This window comes from Carcharhinus amblyrhynchos, chromosome 3, assembly GCF_965287045.1.
Source record: "Carcharhinus amblyrhynchos chromosome 3, sCarAmb.v2.hapA, whole genome shotgun sequence".
In the NCBI taxonomy this organism is placed as follows: Eukaryota; Metazoa; Chordata; class Chondrichthyes; order Carcharhiniformes; family Carcharhinidae; genus Carcharhinus; species Carcharhinus amblyrhynchos.
In genome coordinates, this window is record NC_137326.1 from 5,276,818 (window position 1) to 5,290,506 (window position 13,689).

General features: G+C 46.6%; 1 protein-coding gene across 1 annotated transcript in view; it reads left to right on the plus strand.

Annotated features, from left to right (window-relative positions):
- LOC145341307 (MICOS complex subunit mic25-like) overlaps positions 1 to 13,689 on the plus strand; it is a 426,042-nt gene that overhangs the window by 280,116 nt on the left and 132,237 nt on the right. The window lies entirely within an intron of this gene.

Here is a 13,689-nt window from a genome sequence, read left to right on the forward strand (position 1 = left end):
CAGCAGGCTAGAACTTTTATTTGGTGTTTCCCCAGAGAGCAGCACTAAAATTGATCCTTTTTCTTTAAGAAAGTATTGCATGTTGTATTAGATTAGAAAACAAAACTCAACAATACCGCTGATCTGAAATTTAAAAAGAACAGTTAGCATCTGAAGACAAGACAGAGTACTGATTCAGATGTGATCTTATGTGACTGTCAGGTGCAGCTCAGTGGTAACGTTCTCTAGCCTCTGAGTCAGTGGGCTGTGGGTTCACGTCTACTCAGGCATCTTGGGCAAGATCGCATTTACCAATTTTGAGCTAACTTCACTGTGGAGTGATGCAGAACGTGTCACAGAAGCGCAGGAACCTAATGTGAATGCATCAGCACATTATCAGCAAGCACCTGTGACAGATGTTGAGCCCACAGCGAATATTCAGCTGGTGTCAGTGTGACATCATCTTGGCACCATTTACAACATTTTGATTTGATTTGATTTGATTTATTATTATCACTTGTATTAACATGCAGTGAAAAGTATTGTTTCTTGTGCGCTATACAGACAAAGCATACTCTTCATAGAGAAGGAAAGGAGAGGGTGCAGAATGTAGTGTTACAGTCATAGCTAGGGTGTAGAGAAAGATCAACTTAATGCAAGGTAAGTCCATTCAAAAACCTGACAACAGCAGGGAAGAAGCTGTTCTTGAGTTGAATGGTACGTAACCTCAGAATTTTGTATCTTTTTCCTGACGGAAGAAGGTGGAAGAGAGAATGTCTGGGGGCATGGGATTCTTAATTATGCTGGCTGCTTTTCTGAGCCAGCGGGAAGTGCAAATAGAATCACTGGGTGGGAGGTTGGTCATGCATAAGCGTGAACCTGCCATTGTCATCTCCGAGGGGGTATATTGGAGGTGAGTGCTCAGGCAGGCATTATTTCTCGAGTAGTCCAATGCACAAGGGACCGGGGCACCAGGGATGCACACAACTGCAGTTCAGGGCTGGGGCAAAGGGTTGGTGGGGGGGAAGTTGTGGGTTGCTCAGAGATCTTACCTGATCCTCATATCGGTTGCCCCTTGCTCCAAAAGGATGTGCTGGCCCCATGACTAACCCCCAGCCTGGAGGATCAGATGCTGTGCTAGTTTGACCCCTCCCTTGAAACCAGCATAGTTAAATCTGCCAGGGACCCAAACCCCACTGGTATAAATCCCGGAATCTCTGGGGCTCATAACCCTCACCACCACAGCAAGACAACAGCATGGTGTGAAGTTCCAGTACAACTACACTACCGTTACCTGGCCAAAATGGAATATTGTCCGGGCATATTCTGTCCACAAAAAGGCTAGATAAATTCAATCAATTTGCCACCCCTTCTTCTCTCAACCATGAACAAAGTGATTGATTGTGTCATTGACACAACTATCAAACTGCTCTTAACCTACTAATTTCCTGGTGTTCAGTTTGGGATCTGCCAGGGCCATTTGAATCCAAGAATTACAGCTTTAGTCCAACCATGAACAAAAGAGGTGAAGTAAGAGTGACTGCCATTGTGATCAAAATGCCATTTGGCCAAGTCTGGCATCAAGGAGGCCCAGGCAAAATTGAAATCAATAAGAATTGGTGGAAAACTATCTGCTGGCTGGAACCTGCTGACAAAGGAAGACATTGTGGTTATTGGAAGACAACCCTCTTAGCCTTGGGCAATGCTGCACCAGTTCCTCAAGGTGGTGTTCTAGACCCAGCATCAGCTGCACCATCTCCTTGACATTCAATGGCATCACCATTGCTGAACCCTCCAGCATCAACAATCTGGTCACCAAACCCTCCTGATGAAACACATAAATACTGTGGCTAAAGAGCAGGTCAGAGGTTGAGTATTTTGTGCCAAGCAACCAGTTTGCTGACTCCTCAAAAGCTTTCCAGCATTTGCAGTATAAAAGTCAGTAATATGATGGAGCACTGAAGCAAAATCCTATAGAAGCTGGAGATCTGAAATAAAAATAGAAAATTCTGGAAATACTCAGCAAGTCAGGCAACATCTGCGGAGAGAATATTAAGATTTCTTGTTGTGATGGACCTTCATAAGTCCCATTTGTTATAATGCGGGCAGCTGTAACACCATTGTGGACAAAGAGACCTGCTTGACTGGCACCCAGTCTACCAACTTAAACATTCGTTCCCTGCATCTTTGGTGTACAGTGGCATTAATGTATACGATCAACAAGATGCACAGCACCAACAAAAATGTTTCTTCAAACTCTGTGATTTGTAGGCTGTAATTTTACCACCTCAACTACCACGGGAATTGTAGCGGGCAAGGGGTGGACACTGGGAAGATCTGTTGACCTCAGGCGGGATTTTACGGTTTTGGGATGAGTGTGGCTATAAAATCCCACCTGGTCCACTCTCATCCTTCTCTGTGTACGGTATGCTTGTCTGCATAGCGCGCAAGAAACAATATTTTCACTGTATACTAATACATGTGACAATATTAAATCAAATCAAATCAACTCAAGTCAAAAGGAAGTCAGGGATAGCAGTGCATGGGAACACCGCCACCTCCAAGTTCCCCTGACAAATCGCACACCACCCTGACTTGGAACTACATTGCCATTCCTCCATTGTTGCTGGGTCAAAATCCTGGAATGTCCTACCCAACAAAACCATTCATCACACGGACTGCAGAGGTTCAAGAAAGTGGTCACCCTGAGGGAAATTTGGGCCATTTGTTCCTGTGAACAAGTGGAAAGAGAAAGGAAAGAAAAGACAATGCTTTTCTGCCAATCCAAGACTCTAGGACACAATTTAAAGAAAAGCAAGGAATGTCCCTTGCCCCACACTCCCTCACTGCCCGCTTCCCCTCCCCAGGAATCCTCTCAAACTTCCTGGCTGATGTGTTTGCTAACAATGCAGAGTATCCACTACAATCCACTCAAATAATTCACTGACTGAAGCATTTTTTTTTCAGATGTTTCGATGATAAATGCAAGCATTTTTTTGAGACATCTTTTTGAAGTTTGCACTCCATATGCTAATTCACTCTGCAGCATGAATTTTAATTGCTGTAAGAAAGGATTGTGCCCAGGTGCAACTTGGATGGCTTTCCAAGCACAAACATCATCAATTCCAGCAAAGGAGAAAATCTGGTTCTTACAGTCAGATCCACGCAAGCCTGACAATTGAATCCTGATTAACTGATAACTAGTTTGCCCAGAAATTTTATGCTTGGGTCAGGATTTATGTTACACTGCAGCCAGAAATAGCCTGTTTGCAAATCCTCGTGGCACAGTCTATTTAATCATTCGTCCCAGCAAGTGAAGGTAACTGAAAATATCCTAAAAAGACATATTTCTGCAGCGGCTTATTGCTGTGTGTGGAGTTTCAACGTTAGAAGCTGTGAGCAACCTAGTTATTACGAGTGCTTCTTCAGAGTGGCTGCAATGTCTGCAAAAAGACCAAAGGTATACAAAGATCACTCTGAAAAATATATGCATTAGCAGATTTCTCACTGCCGGCCGAAGCAAGCTTGACGGAATCGCTCGTGGGAGCCGAATGGAAATGGGAAGCAGGTTTGGGTCAAGGTAGAAACAGAAGGCAGGTCTGGATGAAGGTGGGAAGTGGGTCTCGGCCGAGGTGGAGATGGGAGGCTGGTCTGGATGATGCATTAAGGATAGTGCTGAGCTATCGGGTGAGATTGAATTCCACATTCAGGCATCTGAACGTTGATTTTCAAAAGAAAGGAAAAGAAGGCTAAGCCCAAGGTTGAAACGTAGGTGGAAAGGGGTTTTGGGTGAGGGCTTCGCAAATGGAGTGTGAGATTTATGGGGGCCCAGATATTTTGCATAGTGTAAGTAAGTAGCAAGGTTTTTGCAAAGTAAGATCATGTCCCACATAAACAACTTCTATACAATCTGTGAAAAGTATTCGGATAAGCACTTGAAATATCATAATATTGAAGGATATGGGGTGCGGTTACGGGGAAAGGGCAAGGGGTAAGATGCTCTGTTGGAGAGTTGGTGCAGCCTCAATGGGCCAAAAGACCTCCTTCTACACTGTAGGGATTCTGTGATTCTATGGAATTAGCGTGACTTTACTGGTGGTTATTGTTGGTGCAGACCCGATGGGCTGAAGGGCCTTTTCTGCACTGTAGGACTCTATGATTGACATGTTTAATTATAGATCATAGATCATAGAACCTTACTGCGCAGAAAGAGGCCCTTCGGCCCATTGAGTCTGCACCAACCACAATCTCACCCAGGCCCTACCCCCATATCCCTACATATTTTACCTGCTAGTCCCTCTAACCTAAGCATCATAGGACACTAAGGGGCAACTTTAGCATGGCCAATCAACCTAACCCGCACATCTTTGGACTGTGGGAGGAAACCGGAGCACCCAGACAAAACCCACGCAGACACGAGGAGAATGTGCAAACTCCACACAGACGGTGACCCGAGCTGGGAATCAAACCCAGGTCCCTGGAGCTGTGAAGCAGCATTGCTAATGACTGTGCTACCGTGCCACTCCTATTATACTTAGGATGTTGGATGTCGGAATTCCAAGTGAGATTATTTTACATTTAAATTGTCGAGGAGAACATCTAATGGGGGAAGATATTGACATTTGGGAATGTCAATGGACAAGTAATCCAGATGTCCAGGCTAATGGTCTGAGGGTTCACATCATGATGTGGAGATGCCGGCGTTGGACTGGGGTAAACACAGTAAGAAGTCTCACACCACCAGTTTAAAGTCCAACAGGTTTATTTGGTAGCAAAAGCCACTAAAGAAAGAAAGTTCTGAAAGAAATGGCGGAGGTGATAGTGGATGCCTTGGTGATTATTTTCCAAATGTTGCTGGATTCCGGGGGAGTGCCGGAAGATTGGAAAACGGCTAATGTTACACCGTTGTTTAAGAAGGGTGGCAGGCAAAAGACAGGGAATTATAGGCCGGTTAGTTTAACGTCTGTTGTAGGTAAAATGTTAGAATCCATGATCAAGGAGAAAATAGCGAGGCATCTTGAGGAGAATTGTTTGATAGAGCAGACGCAGCACGGTTTCATTAAGGGGAAGTTGTGTCTGACGAATTTATTGGAGTTCTATGAGGATGTGTCTAGGGTGGTGGATAGAGGAGAGCCGGTGGATGTGGTGTTTCTTGATTTTCAGAAGGCGTTTGACAAGGTGCCTCACAAGAGGTTATTACAGAAGGTCAGGGGGCATGGAGTTGGGTGTTAGCGTGGATAGAGGACTGGCTGTCAATTAGGAGGCAGAGAGTGGGGGTCAATGGGTGCTATTCAGATTGGCGGTTGGTGACTAGTGGAGTGCCCCAGGGGTCGGTGCTGGGGCCTCAGCTATTTACCATTTATATAGATGATCTGGAGGAGGGAACCGAGTGTATGGTGTCGAAATTTGCTGACGACACCAAGATTGGTGGAACGGCAAATTGTGCGGAGGGTGTGGAGAGTCTGTAGAAGGATCTAGATAGGCTGGGCGAATGGGCCAGGAACTGGTAAATGGAATTTAATGTCGGCAAATGTGAGGTTGTCCACTTTGGTAGGAATAATGGTAGGAAGGACTGTTACTTACGTGGCGAAAAACTGCAGCAGGCGACGGTGCAGAGGGACCTCGGGGTCCTTGTGCATGAGTTGCAAAAACCCAGCTTGCAGGTGCAGCAGGTGGTCAGGAAGGCGAATGAGATGCTGGCCTTCATAGCGAGGGGGATTGAATATAAAAGTAGGGAGGTCTTGCTGCAGCTGTACAGGGCACTGGTGAGGCCGCAGCTGGAGTACTGTGTGCAGTTTTGGTCGCCGCACTTTCGCAAGGATATTTTGGCCTTGGAGGAAGTGCAGAGGAGGTTTACTAGGCTGATACCGGAGTTGAGGGGGTTGAGCTATGAGGGGAGGCTGAATAAACTAGGCTTGTACTCGTTAGAGTTTAGAAGAATGAGGGGATATCTCATTGAGACGTATAAGATGATGAATGGGATGGATAGGATAGAGGTGGAGAGGCTCTTCCCGTTCAGAAAGGACAGTACGACTAGAGGGCACAGTCTCAAGATAAAGGGGGGGCGGTTTAGAACGGAGTTGAGGAGGAACTTCTTCACTCAAAGGGTGGTGAATCTCTGGAATTCTCTGCCCGTTGAAGTGGTGGAGGCTGCCTCGCTAAATATTTTTAAGATGCGGGTTGATGGGTTTTTGATAGGCAAGGGGATTAAGGGTTATGGGGAGAGGGCGAGAATGTGGAACTGAGACACGACAGATCAGCCATGATCTTATTGAATGGCGGGGCAGGCTCGAGGGGCCAGATGCCTACTCCTGCTCCTATTTCTTATGTTCTTACTAGTTTTCGGAGCATTGCTTCTTCATTAGGTAAGTGGGAGTTCCGTTCACGAATAGGGCATATAAAGACACAACTCAATTTACAAAATAATGGTTGGAATGCAAGTCTTTACAGATAATCAAGTCTTAAAGGTACAGACAGTGTGAGTGGAGAGAGGGTTAAGCACAGGTTAAAGAGATGTGTATTGTCTGCAGACAGGACAGTTAGTGAGATTTTGTAAGCCCAGGCAAATCGTGGGAGTTACAGATAGTGTGACATGAACCCAAGATCCTGACTGAGGCCGTCCTCATGTGTGCGGTACTTGGCTATCAGTTGCAGAGACTGAAGAATCTTGCCTGGGCTTGCAAAATCTCACTAACTGTACTGGCTGGAGACAATACACATCTCTTTAACCTGTGCTTAACCCTCTCTCCACTCACATTGTCTGTACCTTTAAGACTTGCATTCCGACCATTATTTTGTAAATTGAGTTTGTGTCTTTATACGCCCTGTTTGTGAACAAAACCCCCACTTACCTGACGAAGGAGCAGCGCTCCGAAAGCTAGTAACTCTTGTTACCAACTAAACCAGTTGGACTTTAACCTGGTTTGTAAGATTTCTTACTGGATTCATATCACACCATGGTAACTGTTGGAATTTAAATTCAATTAATAAATCTGGAATTGAAAGCTGGTTTCAGTAATACTGACCATTAAACTACCATAGATTGTTATAAAAACCCATCTTGTTCTCTAATGCCCTTTAGGTGGGAAATCTGCCATCCTTGGCTAGTCTGGCCTGCATATGACACCACCACAACAGAGTGGTTGGCTTTTAATTGCCCTCTGTGATAGCCTAACACCTCAATCAGTTCAAAGGCAATAAGAGATGTTCAACAAATGCCGGCCTTGCCTGTGACACCCACATCCCATTAAAGAATGCATTTAAAAACCATGGCAGAACATTACCAAAAACGACAGTGTTGTTTCCAGCCAACTGTCTTTCCAAGTCTTACAACGCTCTGCCTAAAGAAGTCAAGAGGGCATGTCTCACGTGGTCATGCACGGAACTGAGGCCTCAACACACCAGCATAACTCGGCTACACTAGGCTAGCTTATGAAGCTTATGAAGAGAGATTGAATAGACTGGGCCTGTACTCGTTAGAGTTTAGAAGGCTGAAGGTGGATCTTATAGAGACTTACAAGATAATGAAGGGTCTAGATAGGGTAGAGGTAGAGAGATTCTTCCCGCTTAGAAAAGAAAGCAGAACTAGAGGGCACAGCCTCAAAATAAGGGGGGGCACTTTAGAACAGAGTTGAGGATGAACTTCTTCACTCAAAGGGTGGTGAATCTCTGGAATTCTCTGCCCATTGAAATAAGAACATAAGAACATAAGAAATAGGAGCAGGAGTAGGCCATCTAGCCCTTCGAGCCCTTCAATAAGATCATAGCTGATCTGTCGTGGCTCAGTTCCACATTCCTGCCCTCTCCCCATAACCCTTAATCCCCTCGCTTATCAAAAACCCATCAACCCGCATCTTAAAAATATTTAGCAAGGCAGCCTCCACCACTTCAACGGGCAGAGAATTCCAGAGATTCACCACCCTTTGAGTGAAGAAGTTCCTCCTCAACTCCGTTCTAAACCGCTCCCCCTTTATCTTGAGGCTGTGCCTCCTAGTCCTACTGTCCTTTCTGAGCGGGAAGAGTCTCTCCACCTCTATCCTATCCATCCCATTCATCATCTTATATGTCTCAATGAGATCTCCCCTCATTCTTCTAAACTCTAACGAGTACAAGCCTAGTTTATTCAGCCTCTCCTCATAGCTCAACCCCCTCAACTCCGGTATCAGCCTAGTAAACCTCCTCTGCACTCCCTCCAAGGCCAAAATATCCTTGCGTAAGTGCGGCGACCAAAACTGCACACAGTACTCCAGCTGCGGCCTCATCAATGCCCTATACAGCCGCAGCAAGACCTCCCTACTTTTATATTCAATCCCCCTCGCTATGAAGGCCAGCATCCCATTAGCCTTCCTGACCACCTGCTGCACCTGCAGGCTGGGTTTTTGCGACTCATGCACAAGGACCCCGAGGTCCCTCTGCACCGTCGCCTGCTGCAGTTTTTCGCCACGTAAGTAATAGTCCTTCCTACCATTATTCCTACCAAAGTGGACCACCTCGCACTTGCCAACATTAAATTCCATTTGCCAGTTCCTGGCCCATTTGCCCAGCCTATCTAGATCCTTCTGCAGACTCTCCACACCCTCCGCGCAATTTGCCGTTCCACCAGTCTTGGTGTCATCAGCAAATTTCGACACCCTGCACTCGGTTCCCTCCTCCAGATCATCTATATAAATGTAAGTAGCTGAGGCCCAAGCACCGACCCCTGGGGCATTCCACTAGTCACCAACTGCCAATCCGAATAGCACCCATTAACCCCCACTCTCTGCCTCCTATTTGACAACCAATCCTCTATCCACGCTAACACCCTACCCCCAACTCCATGCCCCCTGACCTTCTGTAATAACCTCTTGTGAGGTACCTTGTCAAACGCCTTCTGAAAATCAAGAAAGACCACATCCACCGGCTCTCCTCTATCCACCACCCTAGACACATCCTCATAGAACTCCAATAAATTTGTCAGACACGACTTCCCCTTAACGAAACCGTGCTGCGTCTGCTCTATCAAGCAATTCCCCGCAAGATGCCTCGCTATTTCCTCCTTGATGACGGATTCTAACATTTTACCTACAACAGACGTTAAACTAACCGGCCTATAATTCCCTGCCTTTTGCCTGCCATCCTTCTTAAACAATGGCGTAACATTAGCCGTTTTCCAATCTTCCGGCACTTCCCCGGAATCCAGCGACGTTTGGAAAATAACCACCAAGGCATCCACTATCACCTCCGCCATTTCTTTCAGAACCCTCGGGTGCATTCCATCCGGTCCTGGGGACTTGTCCACAATCAGTCCCTCCAGTCTGCCGAGCACCGCCTCTCTAGTAACAATAATGTCATTGAGACCCTCCAGTCCTACCACCTTTCCATCGCTAACACCCGGCAAATTATTCACGTCCCCCTCCGTGAAGACCGAAACAAAAAAGTTATTCAAGACCTCAGCCGTTTCCCCATCCCCTACCACTAAGTCCCCCCTCTCATCCTCTAAGGGTCCAACGTTCACCCTAGCCAGCCTCTTCCTTTTTATATATTTATAAAAACTCTTGCTATCCTTTTTTATATTAAGCGCTAGCCCAGCTTCATAGTTTCTCCTACCCTTCTTTATCAACTTCTTTGTCAATCTTTGTTGACATTTAAACCTCTCCCAATCCTCTTCTTGCCCACTACTCTTAGCTACTCTAAACGCCTCCGCTTTTAATTTAACACTTCCCTTCACCTCCTTCGTTATCCACGGCTTATTACCTCTCCTCCTACGGTCCTTTTTAACCATCGGAATAAATTTCTGCTGAGCACCAAGAAAGATCTCCTTAAAGATCCTCCACTGCTCCTCAGCAGACCTACATTCCAACACGCTCCCCCAGTCAACATTCGCCAATTCTTCTCTCATCCTACCGTACTCCCCTCTGTTCAAACAAAGTACGCGTGTCCGGGAACCCACTTTCTCCTCCTCCATCTGCACCAGAAACTCCACCATACAATGATCACTCTCCCCAAGAGGATCCTTCACCGCAAGGTCCCCAATTCTACCCGCCTCATTACATAACACCAGATCCAAGATAGCTCGCTCCCTTGTCGGCTCCAACACACACTGTTCAAGGAAATTATCCCGGCAGCATTCCAAGAACTCCTCCTCAAGCCCACCGCGTCCAACATGGGTCGACCAATCAATATGTAGATTGAAATCCCCCATAATTATTGCCGTTCCATTCCTGCACGCCGCACTTATTTGCGCGTTAACAGCCCGCCCCACCTCCAGATCATTATTTGGGGGCCTATAGACGACACCCACCAGCGTCTTCCTCCCTTTGCTGTTCCTAATCTCCACCCACAACGATTCCACTTTCTGCTCTTTGGTTCCTATATCATCCCTTGCTACCACCCTGGTGCTATCCTTAATCAGCAGAGCTACGCCCCCCGCTTTTTCCTCCTGCCTATCCTTCCTAAACACTTGATACCCTTGGACATTCAGCTCCCAGTCCCTGTCACCTTGCAGCCATGTCTCTGTAATGGCCACAGATCATATCCATTTGTGCGGATCTGTGCCACCAGCTCATCCACTTTATTCCGAATGCTTCGTGCATTCAGATAAAGTGCCTTCATCCCAGCCTTCACCTGGACCCTATTCGCCAGAATGCCACCAACCATACTCACGCCTCCTACTCCCTTTATTATTGGGACATCCTCGGCCTCTTCCCTTACCTGTACCCTCTCTTTAACTTTAGACCCCATAATGTCACCTCCCCTCGCACCCTCCCCCCACACAATTAGTTTAAAGCCCTGTCTACAGTCCTATTTACACGATTCGCCAGGACTCTGGTCCCAGCACGGTTCAGACCAACCCCATCCCACCCGAACAGGTCCCACCTACCCCAATACTGATGCCAATGCCCCATAAATTCAAACCCATTCCTCCCACACCAATTCCTGAGCCACCCATTCACTTCCTTAATCTTATCAACCTTACTCCCGTCTGCACTCGGTTCAGGCAGTAGCCCAGAGATAACCACCTTGTCGGTTCTACTTTTTAATTCCATTCCCAGCTTTTCATTCTCCCTCCCCAGATCTTCAGGTCGCATTTTGCCTACGTCGTCGGCACCCACATGAACCACAACGACCGGATTCTCACCCTCCCACTCCAGGTTCCTCTGCAGCCCAGATGCGACATCCCAGACCCGAGCACCAGGCAGACAACACACCCTTCTGTGCACTTTGTCATTGTGACAAAGGACAGTGTCAATACCCTTAACCCCACTATCCCCAATTACTACTACGTTCCTTTTCACCTTCTCTTTGCCTATGTCCTGTGTCTGCATCACTGTACTGTGTGCAGTTTGCTCACCAGCCTCACCTCCCTCGTTCTCGTCCAGACTGGAAACAAGAACCTCAAACCTGTTATGCAGATTGAGAGGCTACCTCACTGAATATATTTAAGTCATGGGTAGATAGATTTCTGATCAATAAGGGAATTAAGAGTTATGGGGAGAAAGCGGGAAAGTGGAACTGATCCACTTCAGATCAACCATGGTCTTGTTGAACGGCGGGGCAGGCTCGAAGGGCTAGATGGTCTACTCCTGCTCCTGTTTCTTATGTTCTTATGTTCTTATACACTGAGATCAGCGCACCATTTTTAAAGGGTGGCCTGTTCATAACAGGAATAAATCACAGCCAAACCCCCAGGCCATCACAAAAGTCTCAGGGGCTCCCCACCCACCTCTGATTGGAGTCAGCACTCTTTCCCCCACCCCCTCCTGATCATCTGCTCCTTCCCGACCCTTGATCATCGGCTCTTTCCCCACCTCCTGCAGCCCCTTCCCCCACCGACCATCGGCCCTTTCCCCCAATCATCAGCCCTTTTCCCCTGCTACCTCCACAGTTGGAGTCGGCATCCCCTGCTCCTGTGTCTGCTCCCAGCCCACAAACAAATCTAAATGAACCCCCCCCTCTTTGCCATGAGGCTTGGCACAGGTTGGCATGGGCATGGTGCCAATCTGGCAGTGCCAGCCTGTGCCAGGGGCACTGCTTGGCCATATCACTCTACCCTGGGGGCTATACTCATCTTTTTGCCCCTATGGAAACCCCCACGACAGGTTCCCGTCGAGGTGAACCTGTTGTAAATGGCGTGACGCCACTCCAGCACCTGCTGAATATTCGCTAAGGGGAGAAGAGTGCTCACTACTGACATGCTAATGTATTAAAGTGAGCTTCCTGAGGCCCCACAGTGCGTTTCATGCCCTTCCACCAGTGAGGTGCTTGCAAAATTGGAACTTAGAAATTCACTGGCGTGAATCGCACTTTCCGGATTTTGACCGTGCACTGCCATTCTCACAGTCTGAGAGTGTGGGCTCAAAGTCACCCCAATGCGTTGACAACTACAAGATTCCAGAGAATGGAACGTGGGACTGTTAAATTTAGCTCAACCAAGTGCAAGTGAGAGGTGTACTAGGTGAAGTCCTCGCTTGGACTTTTAAATTTTGCCAAGGCGTTCATTTGGACAGGTGGTCTTAATGCCTCATGTACAAAGTGTATCTCGTATATGGCACCTCCTCAGTACTGAACAGTTCCATCCAAAGTTATATGGTAAAGTCCTGGAACTGGGCTTGTGCCCACATTGTTCTGATTTAGGTCAGAGTGCCACCAAAGGGCCTTGCAGTTTAGATAATTGGTGTAGATGCAGACAGATGGTACATGAAGGATAAAACAGATTGGATGAAACGATGTGCAACGTAAGTCTAAAATAAAATTAGCACAGATTGAGAAAGGGTCCTTTAAATAATAGTGGACTCATCACATTCAACTTCTTATTCTCAAGATGTTGCTGGCAAGTGAAATTACAAACAAACCATTGGCATCTAGATAAAATTAAAACAATGGAGTGAAGGTTCCCAGAGATACAATGTACAGGTGGGACTGCGCTGGTGTCCTGTGTACCGTTCTAGTCATTGTTCCTGTGCGTAATGCCACACCCTCGCTTTTTGTCTAAAGCCCTATAAATTCATCATCCTTAGTCTCCGTCCAGTTCCCTTTCAAAATTATTTAGGAATCAGCTTCCACCCAGGCTGAGCATTGCAGATCCCACAGCTGCCTGAGTGAAAAACATTCTCCTCCTCTCCCCCTAGATCCTTAGCCAGTGATTTTAAGTCTCCGACTTCTGGATAGTGATTCACAATAGCTGGTTAATAGTTGAAAAATTAGAAAAATGGCAAATTGCCAGTTAGTAAAGAATGAAAACTGAACCAATGAGAAGATGGGTGAGATGGGAATGTGGAATTTGAAACACAAACAGATGAGTCATGATCTTAGTAAATGGCAGAGCAAGCACAAAGGGCTGAATGGCCTACTCCTATTTTCTACTTTTCTATGAATGCCAGAGTAGGCTCAAGGGGCTGAATGGCCTACTTTTGTTTCTATTTTATATGTTTGTATGCCAAATAACTATTTACATATTCCTTTGTTAGAAACATTCTCCTCTAAATTAATAGACATTTCCTTTGGTTGCAGTATGTTTTTTGCATAGAGAATTATCTACTTGTTAGGATGGAGCATTGCCAGCATACTAGTCAGGATGAGGAGGGTTGGTACAGTGACAATGTAGATACAAACGGCTGGATTTTGTGGGGTGTCACAGTCCCTGTTCCTCCAGCTAAAATGCTGGGATTGGATCCATCCCTCGATCCTGAAGGAGAGAGCCCCACAGCAATTTACAGTGAGGAGCAACATTAA